An 18,532-nucleotide genomic window follows, 5' to 3' on the forward strand; every position below is an offset into this window, starting at 1 on the left:
TATAGATTTGATCTAATAGATGACATTTGGCTTACAGTTTTACTTCTGTGATTTTTTTTGAAAACTTTATTCATTTATTCACGAAAGACACACACACAGAGAGGCAGAGACACAGGCAGAGGGAGAAGCAGGCTCCATGCAGGGAACCTGATGTGGGACTCGATCCCAGGTCTCCAGGATCACGCCCTGGGCTGAAGGTGGCGCTAAACCACTGAGCCACACAGGCTGCCCCCCCACCCCTTTTTAAGTTTTTATCTACTTCTGTGATTTTATAAATTCTGTGATTCTTATAAATATCAAATCATTACCTTTTATTTTAGCTTTTTTTCCCCAACAACTAGTTAATTTTAATACTTTGTATATTAATTAGTATTAGGTTAGGATGCACATAACAGAAAATCCTCCAATAGCACTAGTATAAACAAAACAGAAATTTTATTCCACGTCTGTACAAGCGCAAGCGCAGATGGTGATGGGTTAATATGTGTCTCACTTCAAATCTGCAGGCATCGATTTTCTTTGACTTCACCATCCAGAGGCTGTGCCACTATCTCTGTGGTCTGGGATGGAGGTTGGACTCAAATTCTGGGCAGCAGAGTGGATGAAGGAATAAAGAAAGGGAGAAGTGCATGTACCATGTGTCTTTCTGGAAGCTCTTCTGAAGCTCACATCCAACATTTTTGCCTATGTATCATTGGGCTGATTTAATCACCCCTAGCTGCAAGGGAGGCTGAGCTACATAGGCTTTGTTTTGAGCAGCCATGTGCGCAGCTAAAAATCCTGTTGGTATTGGAAGAGGAGGACCAATGAGTATTGGAGGCCAAAAGAAGGGCAGGCGATCCCTGAGTTTGAAAAGAGATACAGATATGTCAACATCATAATCTGGATGCATCTAGATTTGAAATGTATTCTTCCCAGATCTTAATCTCCTCTGTCGAAAGATCATGACATTTAGACTCAGAAGGGTTTTTTGTTTTTGTTTTTGTTTTTTCTTATTTAAGATCTTAGTTATTTGTTCATGAGAGACACAGAGCGAGAGGCAGACACAAAGGCAGAGGGAGAAGCAGGCCCCTTGTGGGGAGCCCAATGCAGGACCCGATCCAAGGACCCCTGGGATCAGACCTGAACCGAAGGCAGATGCTCAACCACTGAGCCACCCAGGCATCTCTAGACTCTGGAATTTTTACATCAAGCAAGTTATTGCATTTCCAAGTTTTTTCCTATTATTGGGTAACATAAGAAAGAAGAGCTACCAATTAATTCATCCTTAGGATGCGTCTCAGAGGCGAGGTGATGGGGGTGGGAAGTGAAGGGTGTCAGTAGATTAGAGGGCTCAGAAACAGTAGAGAAAGGATTGTGCATTTTAACGCTTCTAATACGACCCTAAGTCTCATGGGCTAGATTTGTTTTGTGCTGTTTTTCCCTTGGCTCTCTGGGGAGTGCTCCTCTCCTTTCCTTCATCGAGCCCCTGCAGTTCCACCCCGGGAAGCTGGAGGTCTCTATTCCACCTTGGCCACCGTGGTTGCTGCTTCAGTACCAGGGCTGGTGGCCTCCCTTCTCCCACTGCCTGCCTGGTGAGAAGGGAGGCCACCAGCCAGGTCTCCCTTGTCATCCTCTGCCTCTGTCCCAGACACCAAGCCCTGTACTCAGCTAGTGCCTCTTTCATTCTCCTTTCCACACTTCTCCCTTGCATGTCTCAGCTTTTTCCCTCCCTCACAGTCCCTTCCGGTGCTCTTGGAAACCCTGATTCCTCTTGAGGCTTCATCCTGTTTTTATTCTCCACGCCTCACTCACTCGCTGTGAATCAACTTCCCTGAATAACCTCACCCAAAGGCCAGCCCTCCATCTCTCTTCCTTAGTGAGGACGCTGCTCCTGCCTCAGCGCCTCTGTCACTCCCCCTCTGCGGGCTTCTTCCTCTCTCCCCCACACTTGCCAGAGCCCCCTCACTTCCAGAAAGGGCTCCTTCGTCTTTGTTGCTCTATCCCTTTCCTTTTTTCTTGGCCAAATAGGGAGAGATGTACAGAATCCATCGCCACCTCCCCCACACTTCCCCAGCATGCCAGCCCGAGTCTAGTCATCAGGTTGTACTGGCCATGTCTGGACGAAGCCAAGGTGTTGACATCATCAGTGACCTCCAAACCACCTAATCAGATGAACGCACCAGATTCTTTGATTGTAACCTGGCACCAATGTCATTGCCCTGTCATCAAAGTTTCCTCGTGCCTTCTGTTACATTACACTCTCTGGTTCTTTTCCTTACCTCTTCCCACCACTCTGATCAGCAACAAAACCACAAGGTAATAGCGAATGCTCCATGAGTGTTTATTTTGTTTCAGGCAGACTATAAGATGCTGTATACACACTGATTCATTCCACCTCTGTATTATCTCCATGAGGCAGATGCAGTTATTATTCCCACTATATGGACAACGAACCAGGCTTGTAAGCTGACAGAGGAAAATGGTGTGCTCAGGATGACAAAGCTAGTAAGAGAACTGGATACAAACCCAGATTTGTGGACTTCCAAAGCCATGCTTTCTGCCAGTAGAGCACATTGCTTCTAATCTATCTGTTGTTCTTCTTTTCCTGATTCCACCCTATATATGAGACTTCCCCAGGGTTCTGCTTTGGACTAGCTGCTCACCTGTCTTTAGATGTTTACTTTCACAAGGATATGTTTGATTTTCACGAGGGTGAACTGTTTCATTCATTCATTCATTTGTTCATTTTTACCTACTTATTATAGAACACTTTATTTAAAAAATTTTAAAGATGGTTTATTTGAGAGAGAGAGACACACACATGCTTGAGGGAGGAGCGCCAGAGGGAGAGGGAGAGAGAGAATTATTTTTTTAAGATTTTATTTATTTATTCATGAGAGACATAGGCAGAGGGAGAAGCAGGCTCCATGCAGGGAACCCAATGTGTGACTCCATCCCAGGACTCCAGGGTCACGCCCTGAGCTGAAGGCAGGTGCTAAACCGCTGAGCCACCCAGGGATCCCTGAGAGAGAGAGAGAATCTTAAACAGGTTCCACACTCAGTGCAGAGCCTGATGAGGGGCTCAATCTCATGACCCTGAGATCACAACCTGAGCCCAATCAAGAGTTAGATGCTTAACCGACTGAGCCACCAAGGCACCCCTATTATGGAACATTTTAAAAGTATGCAAAGGTAGAGAGAATTGTGTGATGATGCTCCCCCTGCCCCCAGGAATTACCAACCATGCCCATCAATCATCCGTTTATGGCTACTCTCATTTCGTCTATACCCCACCATTTCCTATGTCCTATTCCCACTGGATTCTTTGGAGGCAAGACTCAGAAACTGTATTAGATCACTTGTAAATATTCCAGCATGTATTTTTAAATTTTAAGGACTCTTTTTTTTAAAAAAGTTTTAACCACAAAAATATTAATATGTCTAAAAATATCCAAATATTTAATCAGATCAAATTTCCTCAGTTGTCTCATAAATTTTTTGAAGAGTCAGTTTGTTCAGATCAGGATGCAAATAAAGTCCACATTTGCACTTGGTTGATGTGGCTTTTTTAAATCTCTTTCAGGGATCCCTGGGTGGCGCAGCGGTTTGGCGCCTGCCTTTGGCCCAGGGCGCGATCCTGGAGACCCAGGATCGAATCCCACATCGGGCTCCTGGTGCATGGAGCCTGCTTCTCCCTCTGCCTATGTCTCTGCCTCTCTCTCTTTCTCTCTCTGTGACTATCATAAATAAATAAAAAAAAAATAAATCTCTTTCAATCTTTAGATTCTCTTCCTTCTTTTTTTTTTTTTTCTTCTTTTCTTTGCAATACATTTGTAGAGAATGTCCGCTCATTTGTCCTGTGCCATGTCCCACATTCTGGAGTTTGCTGATCACATCTCCAGGATGTTGTTTAACACATTCAGCCCTCCACCCACCCAAGTTTCCAGTAAACTGTAGAGGTGTGATCCAATTCAAGTTGATTTTTTGGCAAGAATATTTCATAGGTGAAATGATGCTCTTCCATCAGGAATCTCATTCATTTACATAGCTTCATTCCTTTATTGTCAGCTAGCTGTGGATCATTTCACTAGAATAATCTGCCATCATCTCAAAAATCAGCATGTCTAAAAACAAATGGATCTTCCCCCACACAAACGATCTCTCTTAACACCATGTCTGTTTCTGCAGTTTCTATGGTCCTTTTACATCACTCAGGCTCCAGGTCTTAGAGCCATCCTCCACTTTTCATCAGCTCCCATATTCAGTTATGAAGACCTGTCAGTTCTCTCTCAATAGAATGTGAACAGTTTTTCCTTTTGATTCTCACACCTATTGCCCTCCTACAGGCTTCAAAAATATTACAATACCTTTCCCCTTCTGGTCTCTTTTTCCTCAGTCCCACTCTAAACTGCCACTGGATTAACCACCTACACATCATGTACTCCTTACTAAGTACTTCCCAGATACAAACCTTCAATGGTTACCCATTACTTTTGGAATAAAGTCTACGCTACTGAGAGTATTCCAGCACAGTCTGATCCCAACCTATATTACCAGCCTCCCCTCACAGTTCATCTTGCTTAGCATTCAATGTTTTTTGATAGCCATGAAAACCAAGTGACTTGAAAACATGTAGACCACTGTCATATCTGACATCCTTTTTCATTGCTGAATATCAGAGAGTCAAATGAACAATTATCCAAGCACTGTAATAAGGCAAATCTTCTCTCTGAGGATAATTCTGGATGTGTCTCAAGGGATACCCTGTGGCCCCATGCTAGGGGACGAGGAAATTGCCTGTCACTCTGGCAAAACACTGCTTGCTAGCTTTCTCAGCTTTCCTAATAAGATGTTCACACTTCTACCTGTTGTCTGATCTTAAAACATGTGACTGGCCATAGACCAGTAATGCAGAATGCCAGCCAGGCAAAATTTTCTAGGAGACATGATATTCATCCAGTATTCTAAGAAGTGTTTTAAGGTAGACCACTGAACATCTGCATCCTGGATGACCTTCAACCAAGGTGCTCCTAATCATTACCCTGCCTTACACTGATCTGCTCAGGGCCATGACTCACTGTCTTCTAGATGAATTCTCACGCAATACTTTATTTTATTTATTCATGAAAGAGAGAGAGAGAGAGGCAGAGACATAGGCAGAGAGAGAAGTAGGCTCCCCGCTGGGAGCCTGATGTGGGACTCGATCCCAAAACCCTGGAGTCACGAACTGAGCCAAAGTCAGACACTCAACCGCTGAGCCACCCAGACGTCCCTCTTACAATTTTAAAAAAAGATTTTATTTATTTATGTAAGAGAAAGAGAGAGCTTACTTGAGTAGAGGGAGGGCAGAGGGAGAAAGAGAGGGAGAAGTAGACTCCCCGCTGGGCACAGAGCCCAACATGGGGCTCGATCCCAGGACCCTGAGATCATGACTTGAGCCTAAGTCAGATGCTTAATAGACTAAGCCACCCAGGCACCTCACTTTCTTACAAAATTTGACACAAAGGACTGGTACTCAGAAAGCTGTTATGCCATCTTTCTTTATGTAGCAAAAACCATGTATTTATGGTTTTCCTTTTTTACTCTGGCCATCAGGAGGCTCAGATGCAATTGCAAAGCTTAATAACTGGTTACTTCTTTTGATAAAAAATTTTATATTTTCCCCCTGCGTCCTGTTCTACTTATACTCAAACAATTTTGTGTTGTTTTTCATCTTATAAATGTCTTCAAATGCATTTTGGAAAAAGCCGGTGTATACATTATGTAAATAAATTATTGCTACATTCCTCCACCTAAGCAAAGATCAATTGATTTACCCCATAGACTCTAAGTTTGCTTATTGTGTGCCTTCTCTCTGGAATGCTGTCCCACTCTACTCTCCCACTACCTCTCCTTCTGCCCCAAACTGCTCATCCTACACATCTCGCTGGAAGGCCCACTCTTCCATGACCTGAACTGACTGCCCCAGCCTAGAGCCAACCTGCCTTCCTCTGAGAGACTTTCTGTTGTTTATACACTATTCATTTACTGCTTCCTTTACTCTGTCTTTTAATTTTATAAACATTTTTCTAAGTTTAAAGTAATATGTGCACACAGTCAAAAATTTAAACTGTACCAGGCCGGCCATGCAGGAAAAAGGTACTCTGTCATCCACGACTGCCTGAGAGGCAACCACGAACGTTTGTTCTTTGTGTTATCATTACAGACACGTCTATGCATTTACAAACATACATATGAGGGGGCACCTGGATGGCTCTGTCGGTTAAGCAGCTGCCTTCAGCTCAGGTCAGGATCTCGGGGGTCCTGGGATTGAACCCCATGTGCTCTTGCTTGCTATCTCTTTCTGAAAGAAAGAAAGAAAGAAAGAAAGAAAGAAAGAAAGAAAGAAAATCTTTGAAACACACACACAAATACATATATATTTACATATACATAAACATACATACATGTATATATGTGTGTGTGCACTTACAAATTCTTTGATCCTTTCCCCCAACTATGAACATAGCATATATTCTTCTGCGTCTAGACTTTTCCCCCCATATAATACCATGGCTCAGAGATGATAGCATGTCAGCATAAAAATATATACCTATTCTTTTTTTTTGAAATATTTAATTTATTTATTCATAGAGACACAGAGAGAGAGAGGTAGAGACACAGGCAGAGGGAGAAGCAGGCTCCATGCAGGGAGCCTGACATGGGACTCGATCCCGAGACCCCAGGATCACGCCCTGGGCCAAAGGCAGGCGCTAAACCGCTGAGCCACCCAGGGATCCCCTATATACCTATTCTAATACCTATGTAGGTTTTATTGGAAAGATAAACCATAAAAAAAAAGATAAACCATAATTTGTTTGATTAGTTATACCATCATGGCCCATATCTCTGATTACATATGCTCTTTCTGAAGGCAATGGAGGGGATATGTCTACATTTAATATATTCTTTCACAAATCCAATAAGAAAACCTTAACAAATAACTGACTATCAATTTTTATCAGTAAATATTCACAAAGCAAGCAATTCTATTTTATAAAAATATTTAACTTGAAAAAGTCTTATAGCATTATCCAATCAACCACATCTGTCTTTCAGTGAGATTTTCTGGGCTGCAGTACGCTTTTGCTATTATTTACAGCATGTTTTGGAAAGGTCTGACCTTGAGGCATAGTAAGTTTTAGCTCATGAAGAGAAGGGCTGGGTGTGCCTGGTCCTGTGGCGTGGCTTCCAGGGAAGACAGTGGGTTCAGTCAAGTTCCTGCATCTGGAGATAGGAGCAAGGAATCTATAGGACCAAGATAATCACTCCAAGGGGAGAGCACAGCAGCACATGAGGAAGCCAGTCTCAGTTCTGCTCAGGAGGTGACGCCTTCACTGTGGAGTAGGCAAAGGGACAAGGGTGTTGGGAGGAACCAATTTCAGGGAAGGAGGAGTTACAAGATGCCAGGACTTAGGTTGAATGGGTCCTGGTCTTATAGAAGACGAGGGTGCACCCATGTTGATAGTAGTGTTATTCACAATAGCTACAAGGTGGAAACAGTTCCCATTTCTGTTAACAGATGAATGGATAAAGAAAATGTGGCAATACTACAATGGAATATAATTCAGTCTTAAAAAGTAAGGAAATTAGGCCACAGGCTACAACATGGGTAAACTTTGAAAACATCGTGCTAAGTAAAATAAGCCAGATACAAAAGAACAAATATTATATGATTCCATTACGTGGGGTCCTAGATTTGGTAAATTGACAGAAAGTAGAGTAGAGAGTGCCAAGGTCTGGAAGATGGGCAGAAGGAGAGAGTTAATGTTTACTGGGTACAGAGTTTCCACTTGAGATGACAAAAATCCTAGAGATGGATAGTAGTAATAGTTGCACAACATCGTGAATGAACTTAATGCCACTGACTTGGAGACTCAAAATTGGGTGGCATAGCGGTTAAGTGTCTGCCTTCGGCTCAGGGCATGATCCTAGAGTCCTGGGATGGAGTCCCACATCGGGCTCCCTGCATGGAGCCTGCTTCTCCTTCTGCCTGTGTCTCTGTCTCTCTGTGTGTCTTTCATGAATACAAAAATAAAATATTTAAAAAAAACTTGGTTATTTATTTATTTATTTATTTATTTGAGAGAAGAAGGGGGAGGGCAGAGGGGGAGAGAGAATCTTCAGCAGGCTGCACACTGCATGTGGAGAAAGCGCCTATAGAAATACTTTTTAAACCAGTCTCAGGGCGCCTAGGTGGCTCAGTTGGTTAAGCATCTGACTCTTGGTTTCAGCGCAGGTCATGATCTCAGGGTTGTGAGATCCTGCCCAGCATGAGGCTCTGAGTTCAGTGGGGGGTCTATTTTTCTTCCTGTCCTCTGTCCTCCCCTCTGCTTGTATGCACACTTTCTCTAGAAAATAAATAGATCTTTAAAAAAATAAAAAGCATTTTTATATAGGATATGTTTACTCACAATTTTAAAAACCCCATGAAGCAAGGGAAACATGCAATGTGGAACGTAGTCTTGTTTCCCCAAATGCAGTCATTCTTGTGCCACTGCCTCAATCCATGCCATCTCTGAGTCCTCATGGAGTATCTGAATCTTCATGAGTCAAGTCTGGTAATTATATATATATATATATATCCCCTCCCCCCCCAAGAGAGGTAATAAATGAACAGGCTCTTGGTGAAACCTGTGAAATTGTACTTAATCGACTTTAGACCCAGGTGACTTAGGAGTGACCCAAGGGCCATGGCTCGTGAGGGCCCCTCAACAGAACCGTGAGGACGGGAAGAGGAATGGGATGGTGCGCACCACTGTGCCTAGTTGACTTCTGTCTTGTGGCGTCCAAGAAGCTCTACCCCTGAACTGAAGTTATGGCAGCGCACACCACAGAGAAACTCCAGAGAGGAGCTTAGGAGATGGGTTAATGCAAATTCTTGCTAGCTATCTAAATGAAAAGCCCCAGTATAGCAGCTCAATCATATTATAAACACATTAGGAACATATTAAAAAGTAATTACCTTGGAGGAAGTTAACTATGTTAAAATACAAATTAAGATAAAATTAGGAATATTTCTCCTCTCAGATTTAAGTACACAGAATCTCTTTTAAAAATTAGTTTTGGGGATCCCTGGGTGGCGCAGCGGTTTAGCTCCTGCCTTTGGCCCGGGGCGTGATCCTGGAGACCCGGGATCGAATCCCACGTTGGGCTCCCGGTGCATGGAGCCTGCTTCTCCCTCTGCCTGTGTCTCTGCCTCTCTCTCTCTCTCTCTCTCTCTCTCTCTGTGTGACTATCATAAATAAATAAAAACCAAAAAAAAAAAAAAAAGTTTTGCCTTTCTGTATCCAGTTATCCCAGCACCTTAAATACAACACATTCCATGGGCATTTGTCGCTGGCCTTCTATGTGCCAGACACTGCCTAGGTGCTGGTACCAAGCCAACTGCTCACATATCCAAGTGCTGAACTAGATATGTGCATCCCTGTGACCACCACATTTCACAGTGGAGCATCTAGGCAGAGAGTAGTTAGTGCTTCCACCCAGCAGAAGGAATTAGCCATCATTGGTTTCAATTATCAAGTCAGTCTAACCCAGAGCTGTAGTGTAAGGCAAGATGTTGTGACAGGGCACAGACTTGTCTGTCAAATGTGACTTTCCTTTCTTTAAAAAAGAAGAAAGTGAAAATAGTTGGATGTAAGGGAGTTCAGCTCCCAGTGGATCATGGGAAAGGCAAGTAGCCTTTTGACAGTTCTTAGATTTGTTTGGGAAAAAACACTGAGCAGGGGTTTAGGACACCTGGGTTTGGATCCCACTTTTATCTTTCACAGCAGGGCAATCTCTCAAGCCTCAGATTCTTCATCTGTAAAAGAGGGTTGAGGGTACTTGATCCATAAAACCCAAATCTTATATTCTTCCTACTGTGAATATTTTGACCGAGGAGGAAGGGGCCTGGAGCATCGTGTGCTAGCAATAGTTATTGGCAAATACCTAAACCAGAGTTGAACTTAGGAGTATCATGAGATCTGACACATGAGATATAGAATTAGGTGACCTTAAATTATGACCTTTTCTCATTATACATATCAAAGTACATCTTTGAATTTGACATAGTCTAGCCTAGAACTGTCTAAGAACTTGCGGCGATGTTATGTTCCACTGTCTGACATTGACATTACTGAGATCACCAGAACAAAAACAACACCCAAGAATTTGGTCTGGTTAACATGGGAATCCAACCAAATGGGTCAACCAGCCACCCAGGGTCTTAATGAAATCGAAGGAGGAAGAGACACACTTAGTTATTTTTGTTGTTGTTGAGAACATATCTATTTCCCCAAAAAAGGATTTGAGATAGCCAGAAATCTCTATTTTATTATTTCATGTACAACTCGTGCCCTACGCGGTTTAGTGCCGCCTTTGGCCCAGGGTGTGATCCTGGAGACCCGGGATCGAGTCCCATGTCGGGCTCCCTGCGTGGAGCCTGCTTCTCCCTCTGCCTATGTCTGTACCTTTCTCTCTCTCTCTGTGTGTGTCTCTCATGAATAAATAAATAAAATCTTTAAACAACAACAACAACAAATGTGCCCTACATTTAAACAAAGGGCCTTTAATGTGGCTACTTCATTGCTCCAGGTAACAATGCAAGCTGATGTGGTGTGGCCCCAGGGGCCCTACTTTGGCTATGCTGCCAGTGGCCCTTGGGGTCTCCATAGAAGACAACAACTCCCCAGGGCGAACCTGGCAATTCACCATTTGTACTCCTTATCTCTAGAGGTGAACATCACTTAAGAAAGTTGCATAACAACTTAGCACTGCTAATATCTCAGTTCAGGACTCAATGAAAAAGTCCCTTTACTTTCTTGTTGCAGCTTCTTTCTTCCCTGTAGGTACTATTCCAAAGCTTGAACTCTCTCCTCATATCTCATATCTCTTGACCATCCATGAACAATTCAATCTCAGTAAATGATTAGCAACTGAATTAATAAGAAAGAAGTTACCAAAAAAAAAAAAAAGAAAGAAGTTACCATAAATGAATTTGCTTAATTTTCTGTCATCTCTCCCTACCCTAACCTATAACTTTATTGCAGTTTTTACCCACCTTTCTTGGGTTCCAGAAAGATAGGCATCTTTCCTGTCATCCACCTGGGGCTTGATGGCATCCTCTTTCTCACGAGCCTCACTCCCTGACGTGGTTGCCCATTTCCCCTCCTGCTCCTGCCTCCTACTCCATAGGAATGCTTATCACCCCCATGGTTGGTATTGTTTTGTTTTGTTCATTTGTTTGTTTCTTCAAAAACCTACTACCCTCTCTTTAATGTGAGGTCTCCTCTAGCTACTATCCCATCTCACTTCACTTTGTGACCACACCACTACTAACAGTCTGAAGTCTATACCAACTGCCTACAATTTCTCAGCTCCCATTAACTTTCTCACCCCTCTGCAATCTAGCTTTTGCCCTCAACACTTGAAGCTGAAAAGGTTAACAAAGACCAAATCCAATGAACGCTTTTCATTCCTTTCCTACATGCTCTCTCTGTGACATATGACTTACTGCTCCTTTCCTTCTAGAAACTCTCCTCTCTTGAGGTCTTATTTTTCCTCTCAGATTGATCTTCATGATTTTTCTTCAGTGGCTTCTTTTTTGATGTCTCCCTTTATTATTTTTTTCTATCTGTCTCCTAACGTGCTTTACATGGATAAGTAACATTCCTCAGTGAATTATTCCTTGTGCGGTCATGCGATTTCCCACTTTCCTACTCCTGCCACATTGATTCTGGGCTTGACCATGTGACTTGCTTTGGCCAGTGAACATCAGGAAACATGAAGCCAGCAAAGGCTCGATAGGTGCTTGTATTTGGGGGCTTGCCTTCTTAGAACACTCCTCAGAGACTGCCAGGTCATCTGGATGACTAAGATAAAGACCAAGTGGAGAGAGAGGGGGAGAGAGAGACAGAACAATCTACCTCAGGTTTTCCAACTGAGCCCAACTTCCAGTCAATTCATCAGATGAATAATAAATTTTTGTTTTAAGCCAGTACTTTTTGGGGGTGGTTTGATACACAGTAATAAATAACGGAGAAAACATGGTATTTTAAAGATTCCTGTTAGCCTGCTTTTGTCTCATGTTGCAGGTCTTCCCAAACAATGCTATCCATGCTAGTGGATTTAATTATGGTTCATACCTCATGATTCTGATGCCTGCATTTCCAGACCAGATCATTCTTCCATGTTCTCATCTCTTACTTAGCAGGCATCTCCCCTTGAATAGTCTACAGATTACCTTGAATCCCCACACCAGAGCACTATGTTCTACAAACCGCTCCTGCTCATTATTCTTTATCTTAGTTAATGATGCAACTCGTTACCACTCAAGGAGGAAACTTAGAAGTGGATCTTCACCCTTACTTTTCATGAACTTATCAATGTCGCCTAAGGGGATCCCCAGGTGGCTCAGGGGTTTAGTGCCTGCCTTTGGCCCAAGGCACGATCCTGGTGTCCCGCATCGGGCTCCGCATGGAGCCTGGTTCTCCCTCCTCCTGTGTCTCTGCCCCTCTCTCTCTGCCTCTCTCTCTCTCTCTCTCTCTGTGTGTCTATCGTAAATAAATAAATAAATCTTAAAAAAAAAAAAGATGTCGTCTAAGTAGCTCTTATATTTATTCCTTGATCTCCATCACCTTGCATGCTGCCTTGGTCAAGGGCTTTGTCATATTGTACTTTGACCATCAATGATGTCTCTTCATTGTCTCCTTGCTCACCCAGCCAACACATCCATGTTTGTCCTGATCATTTTCCTACTCACAATCCTTTAGTGGCTCCTCACCCCTTTTGGAATAAAGATTTCTGAATAGGCTACGAAACCCTCCCAACCTGGCTCTACCTATATTTCCAACCTCATTTCCTGTCCTCTCCCTGTTTATGCTGTGCTTGAGCCAAATTACTTGCAGTGCTGACACTAGCCATCTGCCCAGTAGATGCCCTGGACAGTTTTCCTGCCTGGTGTACCTACCAAGCCCTGCCATCTGCAGAGTCCTTGAAGACTCAGCTTAAATGTCACATCCTCTGTAAAGCTTTCCCTGCCTATCTGCACAGAAGCAAAATTAGTCGTCTTTTCTTCTGGGCTACCACTATACTCAGTAATACCACTATTGGATGCATTCGAATTGTAATGACATGCTTAAATGTGTGTCATGCCTGATAGATTCAGAGAACTAACTCCTCTAGGGCAGGGGTTTACTTTTTTTTCTGTTTTTGCAGAAAACACTTGCATGGCAAGTGCTTAATCCCTGTTGAGTAAAACACTATATTTATATTTTCCCACTTTGAATGTAAAGCAAAAGAATCTAATTATAATTGGCTAAGTTAGGCAATATGGATTTCCATTTGGTAGTCTAGAAATGGAGACAATGAACGACCTAGGTATGGCCCTGTATTACTTAGGGTAAGTTCAGTGGCAACAAGTCACCCAATACTGACTGGAGCCGGTAACTGAGAGGTAAGGAGGAGAAGTGACTCTTTCCAGATTGGCGGCAGGGCCACTGCCTTCACACTCTCCATCTAGTGCTCCTTCCAGAAAGAGCACTGCCTTCCTCCACCACAGGGAGGAGTGGTTCTTCAGTTCTGCTATGTTTTTCCTATGGGATGACAGCCCATGTGACAAGCATTTAGTAACTTCTCTGAATCTGAAGGGTACAAAGAAGTTGGTAATTGTTTCTAGATCTTCCCTGTTCTTGTCTTATGGGGGCCACCTCGCTTTTCTCCCGCTTCAGGTCTAGTTTCCTGCATTCAGCACCTATCACAGAGATCTTTCCAAGTACAGGTCTGACTTGTTACTCTCTTGCTGAACTCATCAGTGATGCCAAAACCTTTGAGGGTGATGCCTAGACCTCTCCTTGGCCCTATCTACTTCTCTGCTACCTCCTTACCCCCACCATTTATATAAGTATGTCAGCATTTTCTGAGCACCTTCTATATGGAGGGCTCTATGCCAACTAGGCATGCTAAAAGACAAAGCATGGTTCTTGTTCCCAACCAGCCCATGACCTAATGACAAAGTAGGGAAGCAATAAATTATAATCCAATGAAAACCAGTGTTGATGCAGGCAGGCACTTTGGGGAGAACAAAAAAACAGCCAACCCATCCCAAGGGTATCTGAGAAGACTGAAGATGGAGAATGGCTCACCCTCCATGTTCCACTCAGTATGGAATTACTGGCAGCAACAAGTGCTCACCAGGCTTCAAAACCACTGGACCACTTTGTTGTCTGTCAGTAATGGCTCCCACCCTCCTTGTTCTGAGAAACACCTGTGCTTACTCTAGTCCCAGCTTGAGCCTCCTATCTTCTAGGAAACCTGCTCTGCTGTCTCAGGTAGCAAAAATCACTCCTTTCTTTAAGTTGCTGTAAACCATGGACTCCTTGAGGACGGGGAGCTAGCCACGTCCTCCACGGCTAATAGTCTGGCATATGCTAGGTACTCAGTAAATGTTTCCTGAAAGAAAGTAGGCATTCAATACAATGTTTGCTAAACGTGGTGTCTTTGGGAGCCAACAGTGGCCTAACTGTAGCCCTAGTGGCTTTCTTTTCACCTCATATCTTGACCTTAACAATCTTGGCAGTGCCTAGTTAAAGCTTGTTGCAAGTAGTTCCATTATGAGCAGAGCATAGAGGGTGAGGTTACATTCTCAACTGGATTCTTTCCCTTATGAAAAAATTACAGAGGAGCATTAATACTGTTATTCCAGTGATGAAAGAAATGCTTTTTAGACTTTTCTTTTTGGTGTTTCCTTCAGCATTTGTAACCCTTTAGATATCTGTACCTTTATTTTTTCCTCTATAATTTCAATGGTAGTAAATCTTCATCATTTAAAGGCAATATATATATATTTTTTAAAATATTTTATTTATTTATTCATGAGAGACACATGAAAGAGGCAGAGACACAGGCAGAGGGAGAAGCAGGCTCCTTCCAAGGAGCCTGATATTGGACTTGATCCTAAGACTCCGGGGTCACGACCTGAGCTGAAAGCAGACCCTCAGCCACTGAGCCACCCAAGTGCCCCTAAAGCCAAAATACATTGTTGGAGCTTGCCAAAATCATTTGGATGCAAATTTGATAAATGATGAGGTAGAATAATGCAGTTTTAGTGGAGAAAAAGAGACGTGGTTCTAAAGAGAGTTGTCCCCTATAACTTGCAAATTGGTTCCAAACACATTTACAAAAGATGAGTTCCAAAAACACATAGAAGTACTTTCAACAGGAATTAGTGTAATATCTGTAATTTTTTAAAGTTCACAATATCTGGAAGAACAGATAGGGCTCTCATTTTAAATAGGAGGTGTTCCTAGAGTTTGGGTAATTTTTAGTTTTTTGTTTGTTTGTAAGTAGGCTCTCCATTCAAACGTGGGGCTTGAACTCATGATCCAGAGAGCAATAGCAAGTATGCTCAGGGTGCCTGGGTAGCTCAGTCAGTAGAGCATACAACTCTTGATCTCTGGATTTTGAGTTGGAGTCCCACACTGGGTATAGAGATTACTTAAAAACAGAAACAAAAGCAAAATCTTTCAAAGCAAACAAAAAACAAAATTCTTTCAGAAAAAAAAAAGAAAGAAAGAAAGAAAAAGAAAAGAGTAGTATGCTTTATGGACTGAGCCAGCCAGGTACCTCTCAGTTACTTGGGATGGGCAAATTATCTTCCTCTTTCCTCCTCCCCCTGCCCTCATGCAGCACTATACATTGATACATTATAGCTATGTTCCCAGAGACAACTATTTGCCTCAACATTGATGTAGCTGAATTATAGGTCACTTAGTAATAGTTTGAGTTCTTGGAAGACTTTTCATTCATTTCAGGGGCTGAGAAAACCTTTTGGCCACAGGTTAAGTTGTCTTTGGTGTTTTTCTCAACTGCTGTCTGCTGGCACCCACTCCATACTCTCATGTCCATCTCCCAGGTCCTTAGTACCTTTCCAATGCCTTCTGGCTGTAAGAACACAGGCCTGCCCAAGGGGCTCAGGCTCCCAAACTACTGTTTTCTCTAACCACTGAATCAAAACTACCAATCCGTTAGATTGTAAACTCCAAGAAGGCAGGGATTTTGGTTTGTTTTGTTCACGACTTCATCTCCAGTGCCTAGAACAATGCCTGGAACCTCTTAGGCACTCTGTGTTGAATGAATAAATAAATCTCTAAATTTGTTAGTTTCAGCAAGGTGTTGGGAGGAAAATGACCCATTGACCTAATTTACAATCATCTGTGAATGAGCAGGAGTCCCTTATCTCTCCTTAAGGTATTTGCATACTTAAAGGGAAAGCTTGTGAATTCAAGTACTTCTCATTGGGAGAAGTTCAATAGTGCAGCAAAGGGAGAGAAAACAGTTGAAGGTAAAAGGTAGTGGGGATGGGGGTGGGAGTAAAGACTTTAGTAGGCCAGAGCTGCCTAGAGGCTGAGGCTCCCTGCTCTTCAAGCCTCCTCAAACTTTGCACTAGTGCAACTTCTAAAAGCTTAGAGTCTTCTCCATCACTGACTGTCAGGACAGTGGTTGGGATAAGGAGGGAGAATAAATCAGGGAAGGGCAGTATAACTGTTTTGTTTCCACTTTGAGCTTTGGCTGCACTACTTCACCATTTCTCCTATTTCAAGAAGTGTCCTATCTTTCTAGTTAAATGACAAGGGCACAGGGAGATCTCCTCATAGTCACTTAATACTATTTGTTCCTTAAAGGTTAACTAATATACTTTCCTTATACGCAGATGTCTTTTTATTTTTTACTTTTTGGCTTATAATTAGCTTTTTTTTTTATTTTTATAATTAGCTTTGAAACGTATTTACATCTGACAGAGAGCTGGGTATACCGTAAAAGATAAGAAGTAGTTCCTTTTATGTTACTTTTATGTCCTCTGATATAGCAAGGTCCTAGTGGTTTCTTTGTAGACATTGTATCCTGTCTTTAACCTCTCTCTCTCCCACACACATACACTAAAGCACCCCCCACATGCTTTCATTAAGAGATATAAACTTAATGGAAATGTAAATCTAACCTCAGAATTCTGATTCCTGGTTTATGACATGGGGCTATAAAACAGGGAGAAGTTGATTTTAGTGTTTGCCAATTTCTTAATGTCAGAATTTTCTGTAGGGTCCATCTTCTTTATGCTGTGTATCTGTAAATCCCTTGGGTGAAACATTTACCTCTTTTCATACAGCACTCAAATGACAAAAGAAAGCCAAAAGCAATGCATTCTGATAAATGACAGTATAATGTCACAAATCTTTAGAAAAGTATTACTAATATTAGAAAAATAAATGTTTTAGTGGTTAAGTCTAATCAACATTATCGAACAGTTCTAGTTGTTATGTGGCAAAATGGTTCTGATGAATCTTTTGTTCAAATAGGAATATTGTGATTTCTCTTGGCACCACAGGTGGTGAGGAGAAAGTATATTTTGCATAGTTTTGCAGTTTTCTCAAGTTTATTTTGAAGTCTAGCAAGTCGCTTTACTCTGTGCCTATCTTGGGTTGATACAGGTTTCTTCCTTGACTTAACAATACATGCAGTATTTAACCTAATAACATCATCTTAGAGCGCACAGTTGTTGACAGTTTAAAAGAACCATAATTGCTCAGTAAGTTGCACACAGAGAGTGCTTGGTAAATGCTTGTAGGTCTGTCTCCTAGAAGGAAAATCAGTAAAGGAAACATTTCTCCAGATTCCCTATTGCTTTTGCACCGGGAGGAGAACCAGAAGAGGAGGTGTGGACACGAAGGGCCAGGAGATCATCTGAAAGTGCCATTTTTGCCAAAGAATGATTAAAGCATTCTAGTCCCGACACGTGTAATAATGGGCACACAACCTATTTCTTTGTCTCACCACGACTGCCCCCCCCCCCCCCCCGTCTTTGGCACGGCGACACAGTCAGCAGAATCCACGCCATCTAGGTCAAACTTTCTGATCCAGCCGCGCACCCGGCCGTCCCGTCAACGAGGAGGCAGGAAGAGCAATGTCGGGGAGGCGGGACGGACCCGGTCGAATCGGTAGGTGTCCATCTGGATAGTCTCATGCGGGAAGATCACTCCAGGTGGAAGCATGGTCGCAGGAGGGGCGCCCGCCGCCGTCCCGGAGCCCCGCGGCCCGCGGCCCGCGCCCCTGCCTGCCCCTGCCTGCCCCGGGGCGGCGCACCCGGGCTCCGGGAAGCTGCCGCGCGGGGAAACGTGGCACCGTCGGCGGCCCGCGCCCGGGGCGCTGCTTGCTGCGCGGCGGCCGGGCGCTCGGAGGGGCCCCGCCAGGGAGGCTGCGCGGCGGCCGCGCACCGGCCCGCGGGGAGCACCGCCCGCAGCGCCGGCGCCCGCCCGGGGACGGGAAGTGGCGCCCGGCCCGCCCTCCGCGCCCGCGCCCCGCAGCCCCGCGCCGCCCCTTTTCCCTCGGCCTCTCCCTCGGCCTCCGCCACCCCGGCCGAATTCTTGCATAAATTATGCCAGGCGCGCCTGACGTCAGGTGGCGGCGCGCGGGCGCGGGCGGGGGCGCGGGCGGGGGCGCGGGCGGGGGCGCGGGCGCGGGCGCGGCGCGGAGG

Source organism: Canis lupus, chromosome 29 (genome assembly GCF_003254725.2).
Source record: "Canis lupus dingo isolate Sandy chromosome 29, ASM325472v2, whole genome shotgun sequence".
Taxonomy (NCBI): Eukaryota; Metazoa; Chordata; class Mammalia; order Carnivora; family Canidae; genus Canis; species Canis lupus.